The sequence below is a fragment of the Puma concolor genome, chromosome E4 (assembly GCF_028749965.1).
Source record: "Puma concolor isolate L17-30 chromosome E4, mPumCon1.1.hap2, whole genome shotgun sequence".
Lineage (NCBI taxonomy): Eukaryota > Metazoa > Chordata > Mammalia > Carnivora > Felidae > Puma > Puma concolor.
The window spans coordinates 49,879,058-49,897,055 of NC_141683.1; the positions used below are offsets into that span (position 1 = coordinate 49,879,058).

At 44.7% G+C, this 17,998-nt stretch overlaps 1 long non-coding RNA gene and 1 other non-coding gene across 3 annotated transcripts in view; one reads left to right on the forward strand and one right to left on the reverse strand.

Moving 5' to 3' along the window:
• The window catches only part of LOC147572657 (uncharacterized), a 64,070-nt gene that overhangs the window by 25,565 nt on the left and 20,507 nt on the right, over positions 1 to 17,998 (reverse strand). For both annotated transcript variants that reach the window (XR_015246432.1, XR_015246433.1), the window contains one exon: positions 14,214 to 14,327. This is a non-coding gene — a long non-coding RNA (uncharacterized LOC147572657). The remainder of the gene's footprint in view (positions 1 to 14,213; positions 14,328 to 17,998) is intronic.
• Positions 672 to 778, forward strand: LOC112857972 (U6 spliceosomal RNA). Its single transcript, XR_003223373.1, has one exon. It is a non-coding gene; the product is annotated as a U6 spliceosomal RNA (small nuclear RNA).

A 17,998-nucleotide genomic window follows, 5' to 3' on the forward strand; every position in this document is an offset into this window, starting at 1 on the left:
CCATGACTTCCCAGGTCCTCCTTCTCCTTCCTTCCTCTCAAACTCCCTCTCCTTCGCCCCCTTTCATGTTGGTGATCATCCCTAGGGTGACCAGCCATTTTAGTTTGCCTAGGATGGGTTTGGTTTTAGCACTGAAATCTTGCTTCCTAGGGAAGCCTCAGTCCTAGGAATCCGGGATGGTTGGACACCTTAACTCTGTACCATTCACTTTGTGAGCACTAATAGAAGACCTCTAATACCAAAATTAACCTTACGAAGGTGTGAGCTTGAGAGACAATAATGGGAGGGGTAAGAAACAGAAGTAGGCAATGGGCCTCTGTAGTCTTTGCTTGGGTAGAAGAAGCCACAACCCAAGAAATACCTTTCACTCTGAATTCAGTAGAAATAGAGACTAGAAAGGGATGTTTGAAGTCTGCGATTCTCAGAATTTACTTGCTTGGAGAAATTTGAACCACCAATGCAAATGGTGTTTGTAATTCCTTTTATATTGGATTCAGAAATTACTTGCTTTCACAAAGGAAGATTGTATAAGTATTATTTGATTTGCTTTCTCTGTAGTCTTCTTCAATTCAGTAAGTCATGCTGTCATTTTTAAAGTATGTTGTATTGGATAATATTCCATTCCATTGACTCCATATTTATTATCAGTGATCAGAACCAGACCTCATTTTGTGCTCGCTTCAGCAGCACATATACTAAAATTGGAACGATCCAGAGAAGATTATCCTGGCCCCTGCGCAGTGATAACACACAAATTTGTGAAAAAACATACGTCATTTCACTCTTTTCAAAGTACCTTTATCTTAAAATTTTTTTTTTCAACATTTATTTATTTTTGGGACAGAGAGAGACAGAGCATGAACGGGGGAGGGGCAGAGAGAGAGGGAGACACAGAATCGGAAACAGGCTCCAGGCTCTGAGCCATCAGGCCAGAGCCTGACGCGGGGCTCGAACTCACGGACAGCGAGATCGTGACCTGGCTGAAGTCGGACGCTTAACCGACTGCGCCACCCAGGCGCCCCAAAGTACCTTTATCTTAGAAAAGCACCGGTCAGTTCTACAGCCACCATCACTGCAGCTAAAAATAATGCTGCCAAGGTTGCCCTGGACTGTCAGCAGCAGTCATTGCTAACACAACACTAATTCTGTTCGGGTGGTGGTGGAGGTGGGTGGTGTGTAGCAGCAATATCCCTTGACTTGGGGAATGAATTAAGGTTGATAAATCCAATCTACTCATGGTTACACGATTTCTCTTTACAAAATGCTCATTGTTCCATCCTCCTTTGCTGCTAGGAGTAAAGTGTTACAAGCTGGGACCAATGAGGCATAAAGTGAAAGTTGGCTGGGAATTTTCCAGAAACTGTTTGCTTTTCTAATAAAAGGGACAGACTTGCAGAAAAGCTTGCTGTGATCCCTTTCTCCTCCTTCCCATCTGGAATATGGATGTAACGCCTGGAACTAAGGTAGCCACACGAAGTCTGTGAAGCAATACACATTATGAAGAAAAGCAACATGCCTATTAAGTCAGAGTGTGAAGGAGAGAGAGAGCCTGAGCCTTTGATGATGTGGTTAGACCATCCCTGAGACCATACCTCTGGACTTCTTGTTTAATAAAAACAAATGTCCTTACCACTTAGGCAGCTGTTGATGCATATCCCTTTACTTGCAACTAAAAATCAATTTCATACTGAAAAGCAAGGTGAATAATGCATAGTGATGACACATGGGCATGGACATGGGATAAAAATCGCCAGACTTGTCATGGTTTTTGGTAGATTTTTTTTTCATTCCATAGCTCTTTATATACTAAACAGGAAAGCAAGAATACTCTTTTTGTACCCCCTCAGTGCTCAGTGATAATTAAGTTTCAGAATAAACAAAATGTGCTATAATGTGCTCTCACTGCAGTGGCTATGGAGGGATGAGACATGTGATTCTATATGATGCCACATTAAAATCCTTTTGTGCATCTTAGAAATATAATGTCATCTGTGCCATATTGTTTTAGGGCAAAAGGAAATAGACTGATGGCCAGAAGAGCCTCCAGGGCAATGTTTTTGCTAGGAGGCTAGACTAAACCCCCCACAAGAACAAGACAATTGCTGACAGTGGGCTGGGAGGTGTAGCCATGAACCCACTGCCATCTATAGTGCTCAGCCAATGCTCAAGTGGATAGTGAGCCCAACCCAAGGCAGTCCAAATAGCTTCTCTGTTGGTAGGAGGATAGATCCTACCTTGATCAAAAGGATGGGTAAAAGGGCAAAAAATGAATTATGTGGGGAAATGCTGTAGAACAAGGTAAAGGGAACATCATCCCAAAGGCTCAGAGTAAGAATGAGCCTCTGAAAATGATTTATTGCAAGAACCAGAAGATGTGGGGAAATGGATGCTATCCTTACTATACAGGAAAAAAAAGGAGAAAAAAGTCAGAAAGGAAGAAAAAAAACCACAATAGAAACCCAAAGAGGGGCACCTGGGTGGTTTAGTTGGTTGAGGGTCCAACTTCGGCTCAGGTCACGATCTTGCAGCTTGTGAGTTTGAGCCCTGTGTTGGGCTCTGTGCTGATGGCTCAGAGCCTGGAGTCTGCTTCAGATTCTGTGTCTCCCTCTCTCTCTGCCCCTCCCCTGCTCATGCTCTGTCTGTCTGTCTCTCTCAAAAATCAATAAACACTAAAAGAAAGAAAGAAAGAAACCCAAGGAAACAAGTCTGTTAAGAATGAACCCCTAGATTTTTGAACATCCTTAACCTCTGAGTACCTACTGTGGACCAGCACTACCTTGGGGCTCAGTGATGGCTAAAGCATAGCTCCTGACCACCAGAGGTGCCATGATCCCATTCCAACATAGTAACTTATCACAAATTGAATTATAACAGTAAGCCATGATATCATGAGGTCCTACAGTATTTTAAAATGTTTATTTTCTAGACACACTCACTCTATTTTGGAAATAAATGAAATCACCACCTCCTGAGTAAGTAAATAAAGCAGGGAATGCACTGAATGTTTTATTGAGCTCTGGCTGTTCTATGCAAGATACTTTAAGAACATGCATCATTCTTTAGAAGATCTGTTTCTCCTTACTTATATGGAAGTGATGGACGATGCCCAGGAAGAGAGGGAATTACAATAACAAAAGCTGCTGTCTCTGTCCAGCCAGCACGTAGCCCCTGGGTTGAGCCATATGCTCTTCAAGGACTCAGATGAATCTTCACACCAGCACAAGGACATGTCAGGAAAGCTCACTCATTGCATCTGATGTTGATAATGCGATTGGATAGTCCAATCCTGGCCACCGTTCTACTTCCAGCCTCCCCCTGCCCTCCTCTGAAAACCAAAATTAAGCCAACACACTCAGAATGTCCTATCCTGTCTCCCTCACCTCCAAGGAAATATCAGTTCACAGCAGAAGGGTGTAGGGAGAAGGAGACCATCATTTCTCAACCTATTATTTCAGCTCTTCTGACAGGACCTTGCCTGCTGGGCACACTGATGGACCAAAAGATGGAAATGAGCCACAAGGTGGACCAATTACAGAACACCGCCATGCCCTGGGCACAGCAACTGGGCGAGGGATCAACATCCGATCCAGTGGGACCGATTGCAGTGTATTTTTGGAATTCACGACCTAGGGACCACAGAGCACGGTGCTCATTTTCTCTCTGTGGCAGAGACTAGCAGCTCTGAACTCATCAAGATGGCATCTCCTGCCATGTGGAGGAAGCTGGCCTGCAGTAGAAGGGATGATACCCACACCCAGAGGTGCAGCGTGCTGGATCTGTTTCTACCTATTCCTGAGGTCCAGCCATACCACAACCTGTCTGCAGCCAAAATAGTCTTCCAGATACATTTTCCTTTGCGTCTATGTGGGTTTAAAGTGGGTTTTGACATTTACAACCAAAAAAAAAAAATCTGTCACTGGTTGTTATGTTTGTGTGTTTTAGTTTTCCAAAAGAAAGTTGTTTTCCTGATTTGTTTTCCTGATTATAAAAATTCAAATGTTGGATAATACAGTATATAAAATAAAAATTGCTATAATTCCACCATCTAGACATAACCATTGTCTATTAATATTCTTCCAGGCATTTCTTTCTTTTGAAATGTAATTTTACAGGAGTACAATTTTTTAACATACCATTTTACCTAAAAACACGCTTTGGATATTTTCGTGGAACATACTTCTAAAATTTACATTGTGAACATGGTTGCATAGAATTTTATATTAAACTATTTTTTTAAGTTTATTTATTTGTTAGGGGGGGAGGTGCACATGCGTGCACACGAGCAGAAGGGCAGAGAGAAAGGGAGAGAAAGAATCTCAAGCAGACTCCTTGCTGTCAGTGAAGAGCCTGAAGCGGGGCTCCATCTCATGAAACATGAGATCATGACCTGAGCCTAAATCAAGAGCCGGGCACTCAATTGACTGAGCCACCCAGGTGACCCGATATTAAACTACTTTAATATAGTAGTTTATATAGTTGGTTGAGCATCCAACACTTTTTTTTAATATTTATTTATTCTTGAGAGAAAGAGAGAAAGCATGTATGCTGAGCCACCCAAGCTCCCTAAATGTTTTACTCTTGGTTTCAGCTCAGGTCATGATCCCAGGGTTATGAGATCAAGCCCTGCGTCAGGCTCCATGCTGAGCGTGGAGCCTGCTTAAGATTCTCTCCTCCCCCCACCACCTCACCCCTCTCCCCTGCTCATGTTCTCTCTCTATAAAATTAAAAATTAAAAATTTTAAAATTAAACTACTTTAATTAATGTACCCAGTCCCCTTTGTTGAACATTTAGGTTATTTCAAAAGTTCCATTATTATAAAGAACACAACAGTGAACATATTTATAGGTACATTTTGGAGCATTTGATAGATTTCTCACTCTTAATTACTAATACTTTTATTTGTTTTGGCAACTTTTCCTGTGGCCTATCAATTTCATATATGCCCTCTTGATTCACTCCTTATTTATTCATTCATACTGTCAACATTCACTGAGAATATGTTATGTACTAGCCATTGTACTAGATTTTGGGAAAACAGACATGGGTAAGTTTAGGGTTTTATCCTTAAGGAGAAAGAAGAAACTAGCATCTATTGAAATCTGACTCTGTGCTAAGTATTCTATAGATTTATTTCATTAATTTTTCATAAAAAAAACAAACACCAACCCTGTGCAGTGTATTATCATTTTTATATAAATGAAGAAAGGAAGTCCAGAGAGATTGAGTAGTTTGTCTAAGGTCACAGTTTGTCAATGCAAAGCTGGGACTCGAATCCAGGTCTGACTTCTTTCTATTACACACAGTTTATTTTTAATTTTTTTTTAACGTTTATTTATTTTTGAGACAGAGAGAGACAGAGCATGAACGGGGGAGGGGCAGAGAAAGAGGGAGACACAGAATCGGAAGCAGGCTCCAGGCTCCGAGCCATCAGCCCAGAGCCCGACACGGGACTCGAACTCACGGACCGCGAGATCGTGACCTGAGTTGAAGTCGGACGCTTAACCGACTGAGCCACCCAGGCGCCCCTGTTACACACAGTTTAGAGAGAGAGATGTGAAAACAAATGACAAAACCAGGCTGTAAGTGCTTTGTAAAATCTGAACAAAAGCCTACATTTGGTCCACCAACCTCAATGATCTGCCAAGGCAGACCTTAGACCTGTCTTTTATCTGTAGCAAGCAGCTTTTTAAGGGTCCAGCTTAAAGGGTCAAAACCAAACCTTAAAGGATTTTCCTGACTCTACACAGCTCCAGGAGGCCCTTGGTAAGCCAGAATATTTGCCAGCTGGGAAGCTGGGGAAGAGAAGGAGGCTGTTTCTAAGCAGTTCCATTTGGAGAAGCTAAAACTAGCAAGTGTAATGCAGGGTTCCTGGGAAGATCAGAACAGTGGTCAGAGAGCAGACAGAGCCATGTGAAAGAAGAGCTTGGAAGAAAGGGACAAACTGTTAGGAGGTCTCAGGACTCAGGCTGGTGAGGGTGACCCCCTCAGTGGCCTCATACCATGAAGAAGTGACACCCGGAATAAGCCAGCCTTTGGGATCAGCATAGATGTCACTGGAGCCAGTGCATGGAGAAGGCTGGAAGTACTGCTTACCAGGCACGGGGCTGTAACAGCTCATTAAACTTAGGCGGCTTGTGACTTAGAGTCTGCTGAGGGCCTTAGATTTGTCTGGATGAGATCCACAAAGCTGACCCTGTGATGTCAAGCCAGGAAGTACCTCCCCAAATTGACAAGCCTCAGCTGTTTCTTTCCCTACGAGATCTGAAGTGCAGGGCCCAGGCGTGCAGGGAGTTTACCCGGGGTGCCGGTATCTCTACCCCCTCCTTTCTTTGTGTGCATTCCAAGTGAGCTCCTTGTCCTGTGGCCGAACCCCCCACTGGGGGCATCATGGCAGAGCGCAGTGACTTTTCAATCTATTTTAAACCTTGAATGGAATGCCAACAGATAAAGCAAATGAAATTGGAGCTGTTCCCACCTGAGCAGGAGCCAAGGATGCAAGGCTTCCCTTCCTTCCCAAGGATGTTCTGTGGGGTACACAGTTTAAAAGCCATGGCCATCGCTGGAAGAGTCCTGAATTTAAAGTGAGAGCACCCTGGTTCTAATCCAGGTTCTGCCTCTTAGAGTATAGCTTTTGAGAAGTCATTTAACCGCTCTTAGACCACTGTTTTCATTCGTGAAATGAAGGCAATAAGTTTTGTCTCCTTTGGAGGTTGATGTGAGCAGCAAGTGCAACCGTGTGGGTAAAGGCAGCTGTAAAAAGGCCATGCAAGTGTGAAACGTTCCTTTCCTTGGCTCTCCTTCTATTGCCTGACACTCAAGGGGGGTTTTGCAACTGTCTGAGGTGACTTGAGTTGCAACTCCGTGTTTCCCGATAGTCACCAGCTGTATGCCAAAGGTATATGGTGTGGGTATTATATTAAATTGGATGCACTTAGTTTTCTGGGCAGAAAGTCAGCCAGTGTTGTTATTTGTACTAGTAGAGCAGGTTCAGGTCACCTGAACTAGTAGGGCATCATGGTCGCCTCTTGAGAGCCATTATGGGTGGAGTAGAAATTGGATTTCAGATGGAAGCAATAATTCCGCCCCACATCCCATACACTAATAGAGCTTAATGGCACAGTTGCTGGTGCAGAAGAGATTTCTTTCTTCCCTTTGTTTCTGTTTTGACGTTTCCTACAGGTTCACAGCCCACCTGATTTAAAGAAGCCATAGAGACTCTTTCTGGAACTTTAGTCTAGCTTTGCTTTTTCTTTTGAGCGGTAAGTCCAGCGAAGATGAAGAATAAAAAAAGGTGAAAGGGGATAGGCCACTAGCAGAGAATTCTAGCCCTGAGATTCCTGGCAGCAAGATCTTCTCTTCTTGCCAGAGGGGCACTTGGGGCTCTCACGGTGTGGCCTGTCCCCGCCACTCAGATCTGCTCCTTGATGTTCCTCTAAAATGTGGTGATCCCTCGGGGCCAGACTTCAGGACTCTAGCGTTCTCCCAGAGCGTGACGTAAAGAGAGACGTTTCTCTGCCTCCTCCACTCTCTCCCCTCCTGCAGCTCATCTCTGTGTCTTTCCTCCGTGCCAGTGAGACAGCACACACGCTCCGTGTAGCTACTACCCAGTTGTCTTCACAGGAAAAGCGTCCTGTCATTCAGCCTGCAGGCGGGTCATATGCACGATACCACCTGGTGGCATCAGTCCCAGGGCGGGAGTGGGGGCGGGGGGGATCTTGAGCCCTGGGCCCACCAGCTTTCTTTTTTTTTTTTTTTTTTTAATTTTTTTTTTTCAACGTTTATTTATTTTTGGGACAGAGAGAGACAGAGCATGAACGGGGGAGGGGCAGAGAGAGAGGGAGACACAGAATCGGAAACAGGCTCCAGGCTCCGAGCCATCAGCCCAGAGCCTGACGCGGGGCTCGAACTCACGGACCGCGAGATCGTGACCTGGCTGAAGTCGGACGCCTAACCGACTGCGCCACCCAGGCGCCCCCCCACCAGCTTTCAAGACGAAGACTTGAGAATTCGGAGGTGAATAGGTGTGAAGTGTGTTTTGTGCCTACACCCAACATTTAACTGTGATCCCTGTCTATGTATCAGAAAAGGACCAGAGAGTGTATGGGATCATCAAACTCTCATTTGGTCAATTGGTTTTAACTTTCTTCCCCACCAGATCTTTTACCAGAGCTATTAATTTCCCCCTTTTCTTCCTTTTGTTTTCTCTGTGCAACCTCTACTTAGGGAGCTAATCCACCATGACAAGAACAAAAACCTGGCTGCCAGGGGAAGGGGGAACAGGGGCCCAGATCAGCTACAACCTAGACCGTGGGCCACTGCACTGGTCAGACTCCATCTCACAGGTGGGTTCTCACCATCCTCCCTGCCTACAACCCAGATCTCAGACATCTGAGTGGCCCTGCCCCTCCCAGGCCCACTCACAGGGCAGGGGTGCAGGGAGTGCCATCCACCCCCAGGGTTGGAGGAGAGGTGGGAGCTGTAGGACGTACCTCACAAGTGCCTGGCGAGGCTGACCAGGCAGCAGGTTGCGCTTTGCACATGACCATAGCAGGCTCAAGTCAGGATCTGCCTCAAACTGGGTGGAGGGCCCCGTTTAGCCAGTCCCCACTATTAAGCTGGGGGCCCGCCCATGCTTTGGCCAGCACGGGGTCCAGCTCGCCCTTTGGAATCGCAGGCTGGGCTCCAGGCCACCACTGTGTTGGGGTAAACTCAGGGAAAACTCCAACTGCTCTTTGCCTTCCCCACAACCAAGTCTGAACATCTTAGATTTAAGTCAGGCTAAATTTCTGCTCAGATCACGATCTCACGGTTTGTGGGTTTGAGTCCCGCTTCGGGCTCTGCACTGTCAGTGCAGAGCCTGCTTAGGATTCTATTTTTCTCTCTGTTCCTCCCCTGCTCACACACACTCTCAAAATAAACAAATAAACTTTAAAAGTAAACTGTAAATCAGGCGAAAATGGACTGGTCAAGTCTTGTCTAATCCTCTTGATGCTACCAAGTGGGTCTCCCTCTCCGTTCCCCTCCCCTAGACCGAACACACCACTAGATCCCACAAGAGAGCCCCCAGCCTGGTTCTCTCGGGGTCTTCTGAACCATTTCCGCTAACCTGTCTCCTACGATGGTACTTGCTGTGCTCAGCAGCCCTCCGACCTCTGACCCCACGATGGGCCTTCCTTTCCGTGGTCTGGCCTCATCCCCCTTTACAGCCCATGCCCAGCTGCTCTTGCCTTTGGTTTGCTACTTTAGCCAGAGTTTGTATGCCTGTTCGAGTAAGCCTCCTTGAGCCCCATAGGCCCACAGGTATGCAGGACCCAGGCAGCTGGAGGCACCCAAGAGCCCACAGGGAAAGGAGTTTTGCAGGCTGTGTGTGCCAAACGGAGATGCCTGCGCCCTCAGACCTGTCTTCGCCCACAACAGCTCCAGCCTTCTCTCAGCTGTGGGCTCTGAGCAGACCTCCAAAGTCCAGGGGGTATAGCTCAGGGGTAGAGCACTTGACTGCAAAGTCCGGGGAAGGAGATAAGGGCCATATTTGCCACATCCCAGGCGGCACATGTGTTGTACTAAAGGCATGGTGCCTCCACTGTGTCTTTGAAAGACTACATATTAGACAGAGGAAATTTTTTTTAGAAAGATGTTGGGGAGGGGAAGGGTAGTGGTTTTAGGCAGGATGTGAGGCATCCAGTCAGGTGCCTGTATCACTGGTTGTCAGGGATGGATGGACACTTGCCCACAGCAGTCTCGGTGACCCTGTGGTAGCACTGCGGTAGGGAGGGGACTAGATGAGGTGGAGACTGAGCAGTGCTCAGAACCCCAACTGTACCCTAGGCAGCCTGCCCAGACCTGGGAAGGGAGAACACAATCCCTTTTTTGTTCCTAGAGATTAAGGGCTATGTTCTTGTCAGGAGAACACTATAGATTCTAATGCTTCCAAAGCTGAAAGGCTGGTTCTGACTGGAGTCTGGTCACTGGAATAACAGGTGAACAAGACGAGGGGCTGGAGAGGAGGCAGGCAATGTTTGGGAAACCACTTCCCCAAATGCCACTTGGCCTGTTTTTTTTCATAGCTCACCGACACTGTTGACCGCCCACAGAGCCGGCCACCGTGCTGAGCATGTCGGGTGGTGTTCCAGTGACAACAGGAGACATGGAAGGATCTATCCACAAAGAGTTAAACATCTGATAGGGAAGATGAGATAGGACCTAGGAACATAGAGCAGGATCCACATGAACAAATATAATAATTACACGAGGACAGATAGCAAGGGGATAGACATTCCTCAGCAGCCAGTACAGGCCCATCACCACACAACTACGTGGGCCCTTAGGTCCACTTTGGAGATTGACCCACATTTCTCAGATGTCTGAAACCACTCTGATCTGTTTGAAGCTCTCGTTACCATTTCTGTTCAAATATTGTTTCCAGCGGTTTCCTCTGGGAATCACTTGAGACCACATTCCCTCCAGAGACCAGCTATAAACATCAGGCAAAATGACTCTATGTAGATGGCAGACCGGGACCTGAGAGAGGAGGACCAGGAATAAGGTTGCCTCAAAAAAATAGCAAAATGCCTGACCCCTCCAAACCTCTACCCTTAAATCAAGCCAGTCATGCAACGGACTTCATGCCTGAGGGATTGTTTTTGCTTGCTTGCCTGTGTGGAAGGAAACAGGTGCTGTGAAAGATAAGTCATAGGAGACTACTACTGCCTTACTCTGATTAACTGGGAAAAGACCCAGAAAATTTTCTTCGTATAGAAGTTAAAGCTGTAGAGAATGAAATCAGGGTTTCTCAACCTGGGAACTATTGGCATTTACGGCCTGGATAATTCTTTCCAATGGTGGCTGTCCTGTGCTCTATACAACGTTTAGTAGCATCCCTGGCCTCCATTGACTAGCCCCCAACTCCAGCTGTGACAATGGAAAGTGTCTCCAAACACTTTCAAATGTCCCCAGAAAGCAAAATTGCCTGCCAATGAGAGTTACTGCTACTTAGGAAAAGGGTTGGATCCCAGGCAGCCTCACACTGGCTCTGGAAAGGGCTTGACTTCCAAAATGGAAACAAAAGTCACAGGAGGGCTAGTGGAGTTCATAGGGTTCAGTGTGGCTTAAATTCAAATAACATGTGGTGCCTTCAAGAAAAAACTTTCTGAGGATTTCCAGTGTTGATGTAAATTACTTTTATAAGACTGATAGCTAAATGTGTATAAACATGAAACTGGGCACACGTCCCATGGGCTTGTAACTTCAATAGTTACTAAATCAAAACAAATTCACAATTTTGACAAACCAAATAGGAAACCAGTAAGAGGTAACAACGTTAACTTAAGGAGGCAGATGGGGTGATTTTTGTGGAGGAAACTGCCCCTTGCTTTGTTGCTCGAGTGCCTAGTCCCTTCTTTGGGTCAGGCATTGTCCCATGACTCAAATCTCACACAACATTGTCCCTTTAAACTGTGAAAACTTTGGTTGTGAGTCTTTCATAAGGTCATTTGGCAAATGCAGACTTTACTCATTAAGGTCACCTATGTTTTCTTCTTACTGGCTCAGGACAAAATGGCACATCTGGCCCCAATATAGTCATAAACCCAGAGTGAAGGTAGCACTGTCAGTTCTAAGGCGGACCTACAGATGTCCCAGATGATGCTCATATTCTTCAGATACTTGTCAAAACGAAAAGAATTTCTATAAAAAAAATTTTTTTTTAAGTTTCCACAGAGAACTCCCAAGAATATAGTAGGAGACTCTCAGAGGAGTTCTAATCCGGTCTGATCCTCTTTACAGATGAGGAACGAGGCCCAGAGAATTGCCCAGGGAAACAGCTGCTGAGCATCAGGGCTGGCTGGGAGGGGCCTCTGCTCTGGCGGCCAGTGGGCCAGTGCTCTGGAGATCTCCTCTCTTCCGGCCTGACTTCCCCGCAGGCGTTACAGAATGCTCTTGTGGAACTATGTAGGAAGAGTTGGCTTATTGTTTCAAATGTTCATTCAGCTGAACTTGCACTTAAATTTATTTTTTAATACTTAAAGTTTATTTTTTTAATGGCATTACATTGAACTCAGGAGTTTCTTTTTTAAAATCCTTATCTTTTAGCATTTAATGGTACGGTTAGAAAGCATTTTGCGTGGCCAGGTGGGTGTGAACTATAACCTACATACATAAAAGTGCATTAAACATCAGTACCCAGTTCAATAAACAATCATAAAGTGAAAATCAGCAGAACCACAGCCAGGTGAAGAAAGAACACTTCTAGTGTGCAGAAGTCTCAATATTCTTGGTCACAATACTTCCCTTCTCGTCAAAGTATCCACTATCTTGACTTTTGTTATAATTATTTCCGTGCTTGTCTTTATACTTTTACTGTCTCTATATGCACCCCTAAACGACAGAGTTTAGTTCTGCCTGTTTAGGAGCCTTCTGCCAATGAACCCTCACTCTGTGTATTTGTGTCTTGAGATCTGTAAAATTCACTGATACAGTGGCTGTAGCTCTTATTTAGTCTTTCTATGCTGGGTGGACATTTGGGTTCCAGCTTGGCACTATTCTGAGCAATGTCTCTAAAAACATTTTTGCGTATGTCCCGGTGCATAGAATATATAGCCACCTCTAGGGCATTTTCCCATAATGGCATTTCTTCAACGGGGAACGAAGTGTGCGAATCTTCAACCTCAGTTGATATCGGCAACTACTTTCTAAAATCATTGCTTCAATGCCAACTCCCCCTGGCAGTTGCTCTCATTATTCTTCATTCTAATTAGCACTTATTATTTTCTTAAAAATTTTTTTTAAATGTTTATTTTTGAGAGAGACAGAGACAGAGTGCAAGCAGGGGAGGGACAGAGAGAGAGAGAGGGAGACACAGAATCTGACACAGGCTCCAGGCTCTGAGCTGTCAGCACAAAGCCTGACGCAGGGCTCAAACTCACAAACCGCGAGATCATGACCTGAGCTGAAGTCGGACTTGAAAATTTTAACTGGTCAGTGAAACAAAGCACCCTTTGCCACACTTTTTGTCCACATAAATTTCCTCTTATGTTATGTACCTGTTCCAGCCTTTTGCCATCTTTCTACTGTCAAATTTAAATTTTCTTTTTAAACAAATTTAATCTTCATCAAAATTACATTTGACAGGCAAGGGTACCTGTCTTCCAAGCTACCTGTGCTCACCTGAGAGTTGTATATACTTCGAGGCAAATGGTCGAAGATCTGTAAGCTTAGAAGTAATTGTTTTTCAACTCCAAATCATTGAAAAGATAACAATAGAGGTTCACAGAAAAATAGCCATCAACATCTTTTTTTCTAGTTTCCATTTTCCAAATCTAACATCCTCTTATTGAATTTTGCCCTCTCTTGGTTCCCTACATTTTCATAGAGAACAAACACTCCCCTACACGTCACAGCCCTTTGTTAAAATCACCAAGTGTAGACGAGGTCATCATTCTCTTCTTTATTTCTCAGTGCTGTGTGTTGAGTGCATTGTTATGAGTTAGCTAAATGTCAGTAATAAAGTGGTGCCTCTATTCTATTTACAACCTTTGAAGCTGAGATCATATCAAGTAAAATATGTGTACAGGGCTATAATAGCCATACATATCTAATAAAAAAAATAAGCAGCTCACCCAAGCCTGAGCTCTAGCTTTTGCTCACCTTATCTTCTTTAGACATTTGGCCATGAGCTCACTGGCAAAGACTGAAGCTCATACCATGTACCATTAAATAAATTATTCAGTAATCTGTGATGTCCTTGTAACATGAGAATCCCTTATTAAAAAAGAAATAGCTGCACTGCTTACGGAGGCACGTGCCTACTATTTATAGTCTTTAGAGAAGTTGCTTTGCTAGCAAACCCAATTAGGACTCCCTGGTAATTTACAGAATTGATATTTGTTGCAGAGTTTTTATACTAAGCTATTCATTACCTGCATATGTGGCGGTATGTGATGCACACACCTACACACCCAGAGGGCCACAGAGAAAGCCCAAGCAGGTATGGGTTGTTTGTTAGAGCGATCTCATTTTCCCCTAAACACGTTGGACACTCAGATAGGGACAAAGCAACTAAGGCCACCCACAGATTCAATGATCTGTATTCCTGACAGTATCTAGGCAACTGGGTCTCCACTTTTTTCAAAGTAAACGTTTTAGTCTTCTGCTAAAAATGTCAGATTCCCCTCCCAGACAAATAGGAGCCTGAAACACTGGGCCTTCCCCCCCTTACCTCTTTTTTCTCTCTGAGGTACAGGTACCACGGCTTGAAAGCTGGGGTAGGACATGGCCTGCACGGAGTATGGAATCAGGCAGGCAGCTTAAGTGAATCCTCATTTCGGAAGGGCTGGAAGAGAAATAGCCAGGTGTCTATTTTTTCATAGTTGAAGTTTTTAATTAGAAAAATATTTTATGGGGCACCTGGATGGCTCAGTCGGTTAAGCGGCTGACTCTTGCCTTCGGCTCAGGTCATGATCTCAAGGTTTGTGAGACTGAGCCCCGCGTTGGACTCTGTGCTAACAGCTTGGAGCCTGCTTGGGATTCTCGCTCACCCTCTGCCCCTCCCCCGCTCACCCTTGCTCTGTCTCATAAATAAGTAAATATATACCTTTAAAAAAAGAAAACTATTTTATATGTACAGAAACATAATTGGTATGTGGACAAAGCAATTCCCTTTATAATAGGCCCACAAAGGCCGGAATAGTCATTTGACTACGTTATTCATACAGTCAGTATATGTCATGTTAACTTTTGAGTTGACAATTGTTGAAAGGGTTTCAATATTGTACATCAAGTCATGGCTGAAAAGCCGGCACTGATAGAATTTTTAGCATATTGAAAAATGTGTGACCAAATGAGTGAAATGAAATTATGTGAGATACTATTTGAAATTTTTCAGTGCTTCACACAATTGTTCAGTTGTAAATAAGCTCCTAAAAAATAAAAATCTATGAAAGCTGTGCAAGTAATCAATAAAAGTTAAAATATTAAATAGATTTTTAAAATTAGATTTTTCATGAGTGAATGAGATTTCACTGTATACCTACTGAATGGCTAAAGTTTTTTTAAAATGTGATAATACCAATTGCTGGCAAGGATGCAGAGAAACTAGATCACTCACACATTGCTGGTAGATACAATCACTCTGGAGAACATTTGGTAGTTTCTTATAAATCTAAACATGCAATTACCACATGACCCAGCAACTGTACTCTTGGGCACTTATCCCAGAGAAATGAAAACATAGGTTTTATGTTCACACAAAAGCCTGTATATGAATGTTCATGGCAGCTTTATTCCAATTAGTCCCAAACTGGAAACCCAGATATCCTGAATATCCCAGATACTCGCTGGGTAAACAGTTCAATCAAATATCCATCTATACCTGGGAATGCTACTCAGGTAGATACCACTGATATACAGAAAACCTTGGGTGGATCAGAGGGGAATTAGGCTGAGTGAAAAAAGCTATTCCCAAAAGGTTACATATGTTATGAGATCATTTTTTAATGTTTATTTTTGAGAGAGTGAGTGAGAGAGAGAGAGAGAGAGAGAGAGAGAGAGAGCGCGCTTGCGAGAAAGCATGGGGGAGGGGTCAAAGAAAGAGGGAGACACAGAATCCAAAACAGTCTCCAGTCTGAGCAGTCAGCCTAGAGCCCGACATGGGCTCGAACCCACAAGCCAGGAGACCAAGACCTGAGCCTAAGTTGGATGCTTAACCCACTGAGTCACCCAGTCTCCCCTTATGAGTTCATTTATAAAACACTCCTGAAAACGACAAAATTATAGTGATGGAGAACAAATCAGTGGTTAGGTTGGGGAGCTGAGGAGGGAGTGGGGAGAGGGAGATGGGTGGGGTTATACAAAACTAACATGAGAGATGGTGATTGATAGGCAAACCGCCACTCGTGATAAAATAGAACTAAACGTGCACACACAAATGCATACATGTGAGACAGGGGACCTCTGGGTACGATCCGGGGATTATGCCAGTGTCAATATCCTGGCTGCCATTTGTGCCATAGTTTTGCAAAATGTTATATCACTGGGAGAAACCTGGTGAAGAACACATGGTATCTCCCTGTATTATTTCTTACCACTGCATGTGAATCTATAACTATCTCCAAAAAGTGTTTAATTAAATTTTGAAAATTTAATGAAACCTGATGGTCTAGTGATAGACATCTGTTAACCATGTTATAGAGAGAAAGAATTCAGGTATACAGCTAAAGGAAGACCAGTGGGGAAGCCTGAGAAAAAGTTCAAAGTAGAGGACAAAGGCAGAGGCTAGAGCTATTCCTGTGAGTGTGTGTGTGTGTGTGTGTGTGTGTGCGTGCGCGCGTACCCTGACTCTGCACATGCATGTGTGTGAAAGGAAGGTCTCAGCAGAGGTTATTTTTGGAGTGTCAGCGAAGGGTGGGGAGGGCGTGCTTAGCAATAGCGATCTGCTGTGTTCTAGTGGGGAAGCCTCCAAAGGCAAAGGAGAGGACAGGCAGCAGCTTCCCATGGGGTTCAAGGTCCAACCAGGAGTTTTTTAACCTCAGTAACCCAAACACACACCATGAGATAAACCTAGAATTATTCCAATTGCTGGAACCAAATCCTTTCTTTCCCCGCCTTTCCTTCTGATGGATTCAAATCACAGGGAACAGTGGATTATCTTTGGGTGGCTGTGAATGGGGCTGTATTAATCACCACAATCTTCCATTGTGCTTCTGTTTAGTTATCAAACTGCAATTCCATTGAGATGCCCTCGGTGAGTGCATCCTCTGTGAGCACCATGAAAATTCATCCGGTTGAACTGAAAACCTGTTGTGAATTTGCAATTACAATATGACCTTATTGAGATCTCAATGAACTCAGCTTTAGGTAATCCAAGGCAAAGAAAAAAAGAGTTGACAAAGAAAGAAAAGAAATGGGTGAGTCAAGGCAGGCACTGGGATCTGTTCTCTTAGACCCTGAGTGGGTGCAATGGAAGCTTATGACCTGGGCTTACTCTGGGCCTTGCCCCATCCAGAGTGGATGTGAATGGAAAGGACTAATACCATCTCCCGACTAGTTGGAGGGGAGCTGGGAGTCCAGGAGATTGGTGGCAAACAAAATGTACTGTTCAAAATTGTAACTCTCAATACTGATTTCTTTTTTTTATTTTAAATTTTTTTTTCAACGTTTATTTATTTTTGGGACAGAGAGAGACAGAGCATGAACGGGGGAGGGGCAGAGAGAGAGGGAGACACAGAATCGGAAACAGGCTCCAGGCTCTGAGCCATCAGCCCAGAGCCTGACGCGGGGCTCAAACTCACGGACCGCGAGATCATGACCTGGCTGAAGTCCGACGCTTAACCGACTGCGCCACCCAGGCGCCCCTCTTTTTTTTATTTTAGAGAGAGAGAGAGCACCGGGGGAGAGAGGGGTGGGGAGGGGCAGAGAAAGAGAATCTTTTAATGTTTATTTATTTTTGAGAGAGAGAGAGAGAGAGAGAGAGAGAGAGAGAGAGAGAAACAGAGAGAAAGGGAGACACAGAATGTGAAGCAGGCTCCAGGCTCTGAACGTCAGCACAGAGCCCGACGCGGGGCTCAAGCTCATGAACCGTGAGATAATGACCTGAGCTGAAATCGGCCACCCAACCTACTGAATCCAGGAGCTCCTGCGAGAAAGAACCTTAAGCAGGCTCCATGCTCAGCATGGAGTCCAGGGTGGGGCTGGATCCCACAACTCTGGGATCATGACCGGAGCCAAAATCAAGATCAGCCTTTCAACTAACTGAGCTACCCAGGTGCCCCAATACTGATTTCCTTTTTTTTTTTTTTTAAGTTTATTTATTTTGAGAGAGAGAGAGAGAGAGAGAGAGAGAGAGAGAGAATGAGTGGGGGAGGGGCAGAGAGAGAGAGAATCCCAAGCAGGCTCTGTGCTGTCAATGCTGAGCCTGATGGGGGGCTTGATCCCACAAACCATGAGATCATGACCTTTGCCAAAAGCAAGAGTTGGATGCTTAACCGACTGAGCCACCCATGTGCC